Below are 14,090 nucleotides of genomic sequence, written 5' to 3'. Positions count from 1 at the left end.
GCGCTTGCTGCTGGCAGAGAAGGGGATCTGCAATTGCAGCAGCTCTGACTGACAGCAGGTCATGTGATAGGCCAGAGAGAGGGATGTAGGTTAAATGTTACAGAAGGGGCACGTGAGGGAATCCCGGGAACCCGCTAGTCGGTTCTAGCTGAAGTCTTCACCATCCTTCTCGTCAACGTCTCAGTCTTCACCATCTCGGGGCGTCATCAGTCAGGCAGCCTACCAACTGTCCTGACTGAGTAACGTCGCCAACCCCAGACGGACGTATTATAAAGTGTTAACCCCGATGGTGCTTATTAATAAAGAAGTGCCTCCAATCTTGATTTGAAGCTTTCGTGAATCCATACTCTTTGGTTCTTTCGGTAAAGTCATGTAGGTATAAAATAAAATAAATCACGACGTTTCGGGCACAACACAAGCGTCCGTCATCAGGTGGGAAAGCATGGTCTGCTGCTAAGGCAGACTGTTTTAAAAAGGTTTTAAATGGGTGTAACTTAAGGGTCATAAAGAAGTGGCCGGGATAGTGATGGTAATGTGAGAAATTAGCATGTAACTGTAAGATAGCAGGAGAGCAGCCTCCTCGACGAGGGAATGCAACCCAATGGGTGCAATCCAAAGGGCATGTGAGTATGAGAGTGCAATCCAAAGGACATGTGAGCATGAGAGTGCAATCTAAAGGCATGCGAGTGCAATGCAAAGGACATGTGAGCATGAAAGATCTAAGAGAGAGGCATAGAGAGAGAGACACAGAGAGTCGGAAATAACAGCTGACATAGGCAGGTAGGATGAAAACATCACAGTCAGTTAAGACTTTACCTGGTTAATAATGTCCTTCCAGTGATTGCTCAGTTTGTACCCATCCTCTCGGTTGAAGTTGTGTCTGTGTGTATATATCTGAATGGCTTCATGAACAAATCTCTGAAGGTAGCCGGTAGGTTTGCAGAGTACCTCTGTCTTGCAAAATCAATTTCGTGTGAGCTCACAGCGTTAAAATAATGATCAGCAACGGCAGAGGTATTAGTCCTACCGTGTTTCAGATCTGCCTTATGTTCACGAATGCGGTCTGAGACATGTCGTTTTGTTTCCCCAATGTAACTGCTGCTGCAACCACAACTCAGTTTGTAGGCACCAGGGTATTGCATGTCAGGAATCACATCCTTTACAGATGGGATTAAATCACGGATTTTGTGTACTGTGTTGAAATGAACCTGGATCTTGTGTTTGTTTAAGATTTTGGAAATCTTTTTGGTAACCCCTGCTAAGTACGATAAAGTGATGGTTTTAGTTTGATCCTCAGAAGGTTGTCTCTGCATGGCTGGGGAGACAGCTATGCGGATTGTATGGTCCGAGTATCCGTTTATCCTGAGGGCTTGGTGTACGTGCTCCAACTCACTGGCTAGGTGGTGCTGGTCGGAGATACAACGGGCCCTATGGTGTAGTGTTTTGATGAGGGAATTATTCTGGGCTGGATGATGGTGGGAGTCAAGCTTTAGATAGGCATCCGTGTGGGTGGCTTTCCTGTAGACCGAATGTCCCAACGAGCCATCAGGTCTCTTCTCGATCAAAACATCCAGGAATGGTAGCTTGGCCATCCTTTTCCACTTACATAGTGAATTTGATAGACGGTTGTATGGAATTGATGTGGTTGAGAAATTGGTTCAGTGTTGGCAGGCCATGTGGCCAGATGACGAACGTGTCATCTACGTATCCGAATCAACTCATATCGCAGCGACAACGGAACGACAAGGCGCCAGCGACCCCGCAAGTCCTCTCTCCACATCAACAATCCGTCCCGGAGAGCTGCTCCCGGCATCCCATCAGATGACAGATACCCCTTTGACTTGGCAGCCTGACTCCGCAAGGCCGCAAGCGAGTCATCGAGCAATTGTCCACGAACCCACACGGAACGCGGCAAATTCAAAACCCCATCAGCCGGCTCGGGACAGGTGGAGTCCGCCAGCTTATCCACAGCGGACATGATAGGCCGAGGGAGCTGTGGAACCCGCGTGTACCTATTCGTGCCCGAGGCACACGCGCAGGCGGACCCATGTGGCAGTCGGGAGAGCGCGTCCGCATTAGCGTGACGGGAACCCTTACGGTATTGAATGTCAAACGAGAACTCCTGTAAAGTTTCCAGCCATCGTGCCAGCTGGCCAGATGGCTGGTCAACTTTCAAGGAGTATTTCAAAGCCGCATGGTCCGTGCGCACAATGCATTTTCTGCTATACAGATGTAATATAGCTCGTTGAGACGACTTCTGGAATACGTCTTTTATTCAACTTATGTTACAGTTACTTCACGCTGCTGATAGGCAGCGTGAGAGGGACAGATAGAGTGAGAGACGCACTGCCACGTGGCAACTCGGAGCACCGCTGCCGGGTGGCCCCCTTCCTCCATTCGTTCCCGTTCTGATCACGTGTCGTTCGTCTCCACCCCTATTTAATACCCGGGTCACGTGGTACGTTTCCGCCAATCCTCGTTAGCCTGCATGGAATCTTCCAGGCTCCCTCGTCAGCTCCCGGGACCACGCCCCTGACTCATCTCCCCATTGGCTGTGGCCAAAGCCAGCAAAACCAATCCTTATAGCTGTCACCTTTCCATCACGTCAGGGCCATGCCTCCAGGCTTCCCTCCATTGGCTGTAAACCAGGACCGGCAGAGCCAATCACCATGACGAGTTGTGATACATCAGTGAGCCGGATATATCCTCATATTACATCACCCCCCCCCCCCCTCCCGGTGTAAAAAGTCAGCCGTCTTGGCTGGGAAAAGGGTGACAAGCCGAATCCAATTTAGATAAATATTAGGGTGTCTGAGACGCATTAACAAGGTAAGGGGGGGAGTAGGCGTCTACGCGCCGAGGAATTCAAAACATTAAACAACAGACATACATTAGGGCGCCCCTGTAGCACAGTAACAACAGGGTAACAGACCGCAAGGCAATCAGTACTAACGAAACGGAAGAGATTTCGACCGCGTACGCGACGCAGGACCCTCTTCGTTTTTCTCGCATTGTTGCCTCGACGCCCGATCTGCAGGAGGTGGTTGCCGTGGAGAAGAAGAAGAATGTTTGGTTTCGGTCGTATCTGGGATAGGTCCCGTTGGAGGAGGGACGTCCGGGGTCTCGTTGAGGGGGGTACAATACAGCCCCGCTGAGGATCAACGGGCGAGGCAAGTGGCACATTCGGCACGCCAGACCCTGGCAGGTCAACAAGTGGAGATGAGGGGCCAGCACGCGGGTCAACGTAGGGTTGAGTCGCGACGAATGGACATACCAACGATGTTGGCCGTACTGGATGCGAACACTCTGGGGGTTCCGAATGTCCACCAGCCTCACAGGTCCCCGCCAAGGCCTGTGCAGTTTAGGGGACGTTCCCACTGGAACCTGAGGGCAATGGAGCCATGCCAGATCGCCCACCGACCAGGGCATGTCAGTTCGCGATCGACGCGCATACCTCTCGTTCCTTGCCTGTAACCCGTTTAAGCGAGTCACGTACGTGATCAGGCAAGGAAGGGGACGGTTGTTTACCCGCCGTACCCAGTTGCACATCAATCGGGAGTACATTCTCACGGCCATAGATCAGGAAAATTGGCGAATATCCTGTGGACGCGTGCGAAACCATGTGGTATGCCGCCAGGACGCCCGGTATGTGCAAGTCCCAATCGGTTTGTTTTTCACTTACCGTGTGACAAAGCATGGCTGAAAGGGTGCGGTTAAACCGTTCCACCATGCCATCCGTTTGCGGATGGTAAGGGGAAGTGCGGATTTTCTTTGTGCCCAACCCAGTGCATACATCCTTGAGCAATTTGGAGGAGAAGTTACGTCCCTGATCTGTGAGCAGCCCTTCGGGTGCTCCTTTATCCATGACGTAACCATTCAAGAAAGCCTCGGTGATGGACGCGGCTGTTTGGTCAGGCAGAGGCCAGGCCATAGGCCATCGAGAAAAATATTCGACCCCGACGAAAAGGTATTTGTTTCCCCTAGCCGATGGAGGGAACGGGCCCAGGATGTCCAGAGCAACTAGTTCATTGATACGGGATACCTCAATCGAACGTAGTGGCGGAACATAATGTTGCCGAGGCGGTTTCCTCTTCGCACAATCATGGCATGACCGGACAAAGTCAGTGACATCCGCCGTCATGCCGGGCCAAAAGAAATCCTGCTGCATCGCGGCCAACGTTTTCTGCACGCCGAGGTGCAGAGCGCGGAGCAGGTCGTGGCGAAGGGATGTCGGCACGACCAGGCGTGAACGGTCAGACAATCCATCAGTACATCTGCCATTTCCATCCCGCCAAATGAGCTCTCGGTTTCCCGATCAATTTCCGCAGCGGAGCCAGAGAGGCATCGGCCTCCTGCTCGCGTAGCCACACCGAGTGCAGCAAACGCAGTGTATCGTCGGCGCCAATGGGTACATCCTGGCCTTCATCGTTCGACATTGCCCCCATAACCGGACAGGTTGAGGTAGCCAGCGCTGCACAGCGGTGCGTACCCGTCAGACAGGCGCAGGGAGGAGTGGGTGGCAACCTGGAGAGAGCGTCCGCGTTGGCATGGCGAGTACCCTTGCGGTACGTGATATCGAAGGAAAATTCCTGTAACGATTCCAACCACCGAGCCAATTACCCCGATGGTTGGTCCAATTTCAACGAATATTGCAAGGCCACGTGGTCAGTGCGCACGAGGAATGTCCTTCCATACAGGTACGGCCGGTACTGGCGAACAAAATATGCGATTGCTAACGGTTCCCGTCGCGTCACGCGATATCGCGTTTCGGCAGGGGACAGAACCCTGCTGCCGTATGCCACCACTCGTTCGACTCCGTCTTTCCGTTGCGACAAAACGGCTCCTATGCCGATATCGCTAGCATCCGTGTAAAGGATGAACGGCTGGGAAAAATCTGGGTAGTCGAGCATAGGCGCCGTGGCGAGGTGATCCCAAAGAGATTGAAAAGAGCGTTCCTCTTCCGGGCCCCATTTAAATCTCTGATTTTCCCTATCAGAACATGCAGCGGCTTAGCCAGTGTCGCGAAGTTCTTAACAAAACGGCGATAGTAGGATGCAAATCCAATAAACCGCCGTATGTCACCCACTGAAGTGGGCGTGGGCCACTCTCGGACACACTCCGTTTTCTGAGGGTCCGTGGACACACCGTCCGAACTGACGATGTGACCCAAGTATCGGACGGACCGTTGCAAAAGGTGGCATTTCTTTGGTTTAAATTTTAGGTCAGCCGAGCGCATCCTTTGAAAAACAGTCTCCAGGCGTTGGAGGTGTTCCTCGAACGTGCGGATGAATACGATGATATCGTCCAAATATATGAGGCATGTTTCCCACTGCAGCCCCGCAAGCACCAGTTTCATCAGGCGTTGGAACGTCGCCGGTGCCGCATTCAAGCCCATAGGTAAACGGTTAAACTCAAAGAGGCCTTGTGGCGTGCGGAACGCCGTTTTTAGTTTTGACGCATCATCGAGGGGAAGCTGCCAAAACCCAGACGACAGGTCGAGGGTGGAGAAAAAATTTGCCCCTGACAAAGCGTCCAATGAGTCGTCCATCCGTGGCAAGCGGTATGCGTCTGCCACGGATATCTTATTCAATCGGCGGAAATCTACACAAAGAAGCACTAAGACAGAATGGCTACAATAATGCTCAAATTAACAGAGCACTAAATGCCAAATCACGATCGCAAAGCAACACTGCTGAAAGCGATCAGATTATCAAAACAATAAAAATACCATTTATCTCAGGAGTAACTGACAAATTAGCCCGTGTTTTGCAAAAGCAAAACATTACAGTAAGGTTTGGTACAGTACACAAAATTCAACAACTAGTAACGTGCACTAAAGACGAATTACCTAAATTATCAACAGAAGGTGTATATCGGATTTATTGTGTATGTGGCAGATGCTATATTGGACAGACAGGGCGTAACGTTAGTGTAAGACTAAAAGAACACCAGAGAAATATTAAACTATCGCGAACACAACTGTCGGCAGTTGCAGAACATGCATGCCAACAGGGACACTCAATTGATTTTGACAACGTTGAAGTATTGTGTAAAACTAGTTACTACTGGCAAAGACTAATTAGAGAATCCATTGGAATTGAGAGAAACAGAAATAACTTTAATCGCTCAGACAGCTACAGGCTTAGTGCGGCCTGGAAGCGTATTATTAAATAAGATACATTCGAATTCCTTATAAGGGAAAAAAACACTATCTGATTACTAATGTAGCACAATCACAATAAAACACATGCCAAATGATTACTAATCTACAACTCGCATCGTAACAATCCCCCTATCCCCTCCCTTTGATGCTGCTGGTCCTGCATAATGCACGGGCAAAACATGACTTTAAACCCCCCGCCAAACCTCCTATGCATTTCACAAGTAGTACTGGTCGCATATCTGCATTTCCCATAAATATGCTAAATTCCTCTTGATATGCAATTTTTTTTGTCAAGGCGCTCTTCCTCCTCCCTCCCAGCTTAAATAGATGCTCCAAGCCTAGGACGTGTCATTCAGACTCTGTCTTATCGACAGACCTGTTCTTCACCTGAGGACGGCTGCTTGCGTTGTGGCCGAAACGTCGTGATAATTATTTTATTATGTTTTATTTTTATTATTTTATTATTTCCATTCTACGTGACTAAACCGAAAGAACCAAGAAGATCAATCCCTGCAGTCACGAAAGCTTTAAATCGAAATTTCCTTCTTCACTTCGATTTAAAATTTCTTTAAAACCTTCTTATCACCAACATTACCACTCATTACCACTTTCTCCGAAGGCAAGTTTGTAAAAGAATGCATGGTACAGACAGCAGACATCTTGTGTCCGGAGATCAAAAGCAAATTTTAAAAAGTCCGTTAATCACGCAGGACTGTGACTCGCCGTGTGGAACTGATTGATGAAAATATAGCCAGTCAATTAAACAAAAAGTCAGATTCCTTTGAATTATATTCACTAGCACGGACGTAAAAGACACTGCTCAGCTCCTCATTTTTATCCGAGGCATTGACGACAGTTTTGCGATAACAGAGGAGTTTTTGACCATGGAGTCCCTGAAAGGAACAACGCGGGGAGAGGATTTGTATAACCAGGTATCTGCTGTCATCGAAGCTTAATCATGTCGTGAAGCTTAATCATGTCGTGAATCCAGTCGTAAAACTTGTGAACTTTATACGAGCAAGGAGACTTCAGCACCGTCAGTTTATTATGTTCCTGGAGGAAACTGATGCAGACATCAGGACTTGCTGTACCACTCTCGTGTCCGCTGGTTAAGTTTGGGGAAGGTGTTACAACGAGTGTGGGAGCTGAAAGAGGACATCATCGCATTTTTGGAGTTGATGGGGAAATCTGACGAATTCCCTGAGTTAAGCGACAAGAACTGGCTTGGTGACTTTGCGTTTGCTGTGGACATATTTTCACACATGAATGAGCTGAATGTGAAACTGCAGGGGAAAGATCAGTTTGTTCACGACATGTACAAACATGTGAAAGCCTTCAAATCCAAGCTCACTTTGTTCTCCGGACAAATTTCGAACAATTTTTTGCTCATTTCCCCACACTTGCCATGCAGGAAGAGGCACCGTGAAACGCAAAAAAATACAGCAAATCGCTTGAGGACCTGCACGGAGAATTCTGCCGTAGGTTCTCTGATTTCGAAAACATTGAACAGTCACTTCAGCTGGTGTCCTGTCCCCTGTCACAAGACCCTGAAACAGCACCACAGGAGCTGTAGTTGGAACTGATAGATCTTCAGTCTGACTCCGTCCTAAAGGAGAAGTTCAACTCTGTTAAACTGAATGACTTTTAAGCTTCACTTAACAGAGCCACGTTTCCAAACCTCCGGAGGACTGCACAGAAGATACTGACTTTGTTTGGCTCGACTTATGTGTGTGAGCAGACATTCAGCGTCATGAACACCAACAAAGCCCGTCACAGATCAAAGTTAACGGATCAGCACCTCAGATCTATCCTGAGAATTGCCACAACCAAAATAACTCCAAACTTGAATGCACTGGCAAAAATGGGAGATCAACAACACTGTTCCCACTGAAACTGAAAGTGATGATATGTTGCTGCAGCGAAGTTGGAGCCAAATCTCAGACACACAGTCTGCGTGGCTGCTCTAACTTGTTAATCTAGATAATAAAGAAGTTCAAGTGAGGTAATTGGATTGGCGCAGGCCTGTTTTCATGATGTTTGATCAGTCACGTTACGACATGTTTTTGCATTATTCATGTTCGTGAAATTTGTTAAATTGCCTTGCAAAGTAATGCTTTGCTACCTATTAAAGACCACATCCTTTCATGTAATGATTTTTACATGTCATTTATATTAGTTCACACAAACACTCCATCCACCTGTTCCTGGCCCGGCCCCTCTGTCAAATTTTAGAATCCATTGTGGCCCACGAGTCAAAAAGTTTGCCCACCCCTGGATTAGTCAGTTTAACACGTAGGCTTTCGCGACCAATATTATTCATAATAAAGGGCGGGGGGGGTGGGCAAATGGTTACTTGGCCCCCGTGCTTCCACCCACATCCCTCTCCTGCACTTTAAGGCCACATAAGGTGTCGAACATCGCTGGAAGATTACGGGACAGACCCAGCAGGTGCCCATGGGTTGACTGACTGAGATGATTGGCCGATGCACCACCAACCTGTGTCCCCGACTGTGCCAACTTGCGTATATTAATCGCCCGGCGCTCCGCTCGTTGTTGTGAGCGTCGCTCCTCTGCCCTCTGTTGTTGCTGGAGGGCGACAGCTTCCAACTGCTCAGTAGCGTCTTTCACGAGCCTCCTGAACAGAGGCCGATCTTGGCACCGCTGGTACCAATCATTGGTAACTCCACTCAAATCCATATCTTCTCATACCCCATCACGCCACCTCTTATCTAGCCCGTGCCGTGCTCGTTTAGCCCTCTATCCGGCCTAGAGGCTAGAGGCCAACTGAAATTCGGGTTCGGCGCAGAAAGTTGGCAAATGGCCTCTTTCGGCATAGTTTAGGTTTCGGCCGAAAGTACATTTTTTACTTTTGGTTTCGGCCGAAAGTAAATTTTGTACTTTTGGTTTACTTTGGGTTTCGGCCGATAGTAATTTTTTTACTTTTGGTTTATTTTCGGTTTCGGCCGAAAGTCAAATTTTACTTTCGGTATGGTTTCGTTTTCGGCCGAAACCAGAAATTCAGTTTCGGTCGGCCTCTAGTGGGAGGAGCAGTTGAAGAAGCGGGGAGGAGGGCGGAGGAGGAGAAATCGGGAGTGTGAGAGGAGGAGGGGTTGTGAATGAAACGCTTTCGGTCGTTTTTCAACCCACTTCCCGTGATCCAATCGAGCTGACATTTTGCACACAGACTCGTTGTGCGTGACAATTTATTTTCGTGAAAAATTTCTCCCAAAATTTTACACTTTTTAAGAAAAAATAAATTATATTTAATTACCAATTGCTTAATGGTGGCAGGCAATCATCTGACCCATAGGTGGCAGCCATCTCAAGCCAGAGGACGAGATGACTCTAGCCGCCACGCATATAAAGGATTTATAGTGAAAAACTTTGTTTTTACGGGTTAATTTTTTTTACTTTCGGTTTCGGCCGAAACCAGAAATTCAGTTTCGGTAGGCCTCTAATCAAGCCGAACAAAAGCTGTTTGGGCATGCAGTGGCTGGGCATGAATAGATACACAGAGAGATAGACATAGAGATACATTAAAGATAAAACAAAGTAAATATGGCCAGGCAACCCTAACCATAGACCCTATAGTAAACCCATAGAGACTCATAGAGATACACAGACTGCGAGAGACACAGTTGTGAGATTGTGACCATGCAACCCAAACTATGAGCCGTATCATGAACCCATAGAGATAGGTAGAGACCCATAGAGATGCCTAGATACATGAGTCCCGTAGAGACTAATAGAGGCATGTACAGGTCTGGTAACGCCATTCGCAGTAGCCGCATTGTCTGATAGTTTTCAATGTTAAAGTCTCCCTTATTAGCCTTCACTGTTAAAGTCTCCCATAAGCTTCAATGTTAAAGTCTCCTCACATAGGCTTCATTGTTAAAATCTCCCATTGGTGTGTGTGGCACGAATCACGAATCCACATTGTGCCAGAGATGTCCAATAAAACAGCACGTGCATAATGCTATGCACGGAGAGGAGACAAGTGAGGAAGTGCAGCAGCTGGCAGATGATTCACAGGGGGTGGTGGCGCAGCGATTAGCACACCGCACTGCGCTACGAACCCGGGTTGGATTCCCGCTCTCACGGCCATCACCAATCTCGGTCCCAGCGAATATTTTGAATCGTGTCAGGCCATCTGTCCCTCCCTCTTCTAGGTCGACTCAGCCTTAAATAAACGAGTATACCTGATGCAGTGCTTTTGAATAAATCAGCACTGGGGGAGAAAAAGGTGGCCATGCCTGGCTCTGGTCACACCACCCACCTCCCTATATAGGTGCTGCTGCCCGCTAACAACACTTGCCCAAAAATATTCTGTTGAAGGCTACACGGGGGATCTTTCCCAGCTTACTAATTTATTAGATGATTTAGTCCCCCAGCTGTTAAGTGTTCCGGCTTGTGGTTTTATTTAGCTAATGTTTTTACGCGTGACTGTCACACAGTTAAGAGTGCACAGATATGGAATAACATTAATTAAATATTTGTTCAATGTTATATATATCGTGAGTGGACGTCAGCCCCACGTAGCCACAGAGCCATGTGACAGCTTCCTCCTCCAGCACGTGCAGGGCAACAACCAGTACCGCCCGTGGCACGCCCTTACGGACTTCACAGCCAGAGACGATGTCTGTACGCCACGGTCTAACTTCTCCCCACATTCCCACAGCGGGGCTTGTCACACAGTAGTACAATGCCCCATTAATGTTCGGAAGCGGTACGCACACATTCTGCCCTGGTCACAGCGGAAGCGGTTCAACTGATCCCTTGGAGGTCCAAGCCAGTGGCACTCTGGACAGACAGATCACCGATGAGGTTCTTGTCGGCAACATCCACACATCTCCGTTCCTCGTGTAATGTGAGAATATATCCGGCTCAATGACGTATCACAACTCGTCATGATTGGCTCTGCCGGTCCTGGTTTATAGCCAATGGGGGGAAGCCTAGGGGCGTGGCCCTGACGTAATGGAAAGGTGACAGCTGTAAGTAGGGGATTGGTTCTGCTAGCTTTGGCCACAGCCAATGGGGAGATGAGTCAGGGGCGTGGTCCCGGCAGCTTACGAGGGGGCCTGGAATATTCCATGGAGGCTAACCAGGATTGGTGGAAACGTACCACGTGACCCGGGTATTAAATAGGGGTGGAGACGAACAACACGTGGTCAGAACGGGAACGAACAGAGGAAGGGGGCCACGCGGGAGCGGGGCTCCGGGTTGCCACGTGGCAGTGTGTCTCTCTCTCTATCTGTCCCTCTCACGCTGCCTGACAGCAGCGTGAAGGAAAAGCTGTAATACAAGTTGAATAAAAGACGGATTCGAGAAGTCGCCTCAACGAGCTTTAATACACTCGTACCCAGGCAGCGTGGGTATGCTGTATACACGGAGTCTTCGGGCTGTGGTAGTGCCCACCACACTGGGTGTCGGGACTTGACTTCAGACATATGGGGGTGGAGGCTTGAAGACGTCAAAGTGAAGGGGCAACTCTGGTGTTGCCGTGCGTTCCACCTTGTTCAACATCTTGGCCACTGCAGCTTTTTAGCGGCGGGGGGAGTGATGTTGCAGAGTACTGGCAGCTACGGTATTGGGGTTGTCCTCATCGCACCGGATAGTTCTCACGGTGACATATAGCTGAGTGCCACGAATTTGGTGTGAGCCGATTGAGTCCATACGGGGTTGCACGGTGCTCTGTTACAGATTACACTGGTCTACTGTTCCCAAGATATTTAAGTTTTTACATTTTATGTCTATGTATATTGTGTAGATAGAGTTTTACTCATAAATTGTAAACCTCGGTCCTGTCACGTGTTTATGGTTGCTTTATATGATAACAGGTCACCTGTCCATGTAACACTTTAAAAATCAGCAAAAGGGTTATATAAATAAAATGTATTATGAAACAAAAGGAAAAAAACTAGTATGTATTGTACATAGTTTAGTCCTTATTCAGTGTCTACTCGGCGCTTCTTGGCTTGTCTCTTGTATTAATTAAATGGAGCATCTCTTGTTACTGTCCAGCAATAGTCTTCAAGCAATGATGGGCTTCATTTGCCCTGATAGGGTTTCTCCATTGTTGCAATGTCCTGATGAAATCGCTCGCCATGCTTGTTGCTCACTATGTTCGTCGCTCACTGCTCTGCTGTTCGGTAGGAAAATATCTAGATGAGAGTGCAAACAAATGTATATTTAGTGACATTACAACCAAGGCTTTTGTATGCCTTGAGGTTTTCCACCAACTTCCTGTAGTTGTCTGCCTTGTTGTTTCCGAGAAAATTCGTTGCCACTAACTGGAAGGCTTTCCATGCCATCTTTTCCTTGCCACGCAGTGCACTATCAAATGCATCTCGAAGAAGTTCATGAATCTGAGGACCAACAAAGACACCTTCCTTTATCTTAGCTTCACTTAACCTTGGAAATGTTCCACGGAGGTACTTGAAAGCTGCTTGTGTTTTGACCATGGCTCTGACAAAGTTCTTCATCAGACCCAGCTTCATGTGTAAGGGTGGTAACAAAATATTCCTCGATTCAACAAGTGGTAGATGCTGAACACTTTTCCTCCCAGGTTCCAATGACTGTCAGAGTGGCCAATCTATCTTGTAGTGGGAATCTCTCGCACGACTATCCCATCCGCAGAGAAAACAGCAGTACTGTGTATCCAGTCTGCAGACCAAGCAAGAGAGCAACAACCTTCAAATCGCCACAAAGCTGCCACTGATGTTGTTCTCACGTCGTGAGAATTTTTTTTATATTTATATTATTTTATTTCCCTTCTACGTGACTTTACCGAAAGAACCAAGAATATGAATCCCTGCAGTCACGAAAGCTTTAAATCAAAATGTTGGTCATAGTTGATGCACCTCAAATGTAGTTTCATGTTGTCATAAGTTGCCTTAACATGGACTGCATGACCAACTGGAATTGATGGCAAAACATTTCCATTATGCAGCAACACAGCTTTAAGACTCATCTTCGATGAATCAATGAAGAGTCTCCACTCATCTGGATCATGAACGATGTTGAGGGCTGCCATCACACCATCGATGTTGTTGCAGGCTCAAGATCACCTTCCATGAAGAATGGGACAAGATCCTTTTGATGGTCACGGAACATGGAAACCCTAACATCACCTGCCACGCCTTTAACTTCATCTATCCATTGCTGGCCGATACTACCTCGAGTAATAGCATACTTATCCAATGCTGGCCGAGACTACCTCTAGTACACCATGCCTATTGCATGTGCTATCCACTGCTGGCCTCGGTTCCATCTCTATAGCTTTTTCTCTATCATGGCCGAGACTCCATCTCTATAGGATGCTCTATCCACTGCGGACTTAGACACTTGTGCCCCGCCCACTCCGTTCTGACACTTGGCCTACGCCCACTTTTAAACCTTTATAAAGTTGCATTTGGAGGCTTACTCCCCTTTTCTCTCCGCCTGATGACAACCACTTGTCTTGCGATAAACGTCGTAGTTTTTTGTTTATTTTATTTTTTATTAATTTGAACCTATCTACGTGACTTTACCGAAAGACCCAAAGAATATATATTAATGCTTTTAACATGCAATTCCTATATTCGATTAACAGTTATTTTGGTTAACAGTAGTTTTCTTGGAACAGATAAAAAAACGTTAACGAAGGGACTACTCTATATTTTCACCAAGTGGGAATCGTAGGTAACTATCGCAGTGAACATGCCACTATCTTTGGCATTCGTCATACAAATAAATAAATGTAACACCTCATAGTGTCATTATAAAACGATAATTTAAAATGTTTGACCTTCAAGCATTAACCGGCATGGTAAAGCATCGTCAAAGAAATCCCCACGGGCGATGCGCATCGGAGGCATTCACCCAGGGGCGAATTTGCAAAGATGTGTGATTTAAATGATCAGAGAAGGAAGTTACTTTAAACCAGGAG

The sequence above is a fragment of the Lampetra planeri genome, chromosome 64, assembly GCF_965212315.1.
Source record: "Lampetra planeri chromosome 64, kcLamPlan1.2.h2, whole genome shotgun sequence".
NCBI classification, from domain to species: Eukaryota; Metazoa; Chordata; class Hyperoartia; order Petromyzontiformes; family Petromyzontidae; genus Lampetra; species Lampetra planeri.
The sequence above is the reverse complement of the archived record's forward strand: the minus strand, read 5'-3'. Positions refer to the sequence as shown.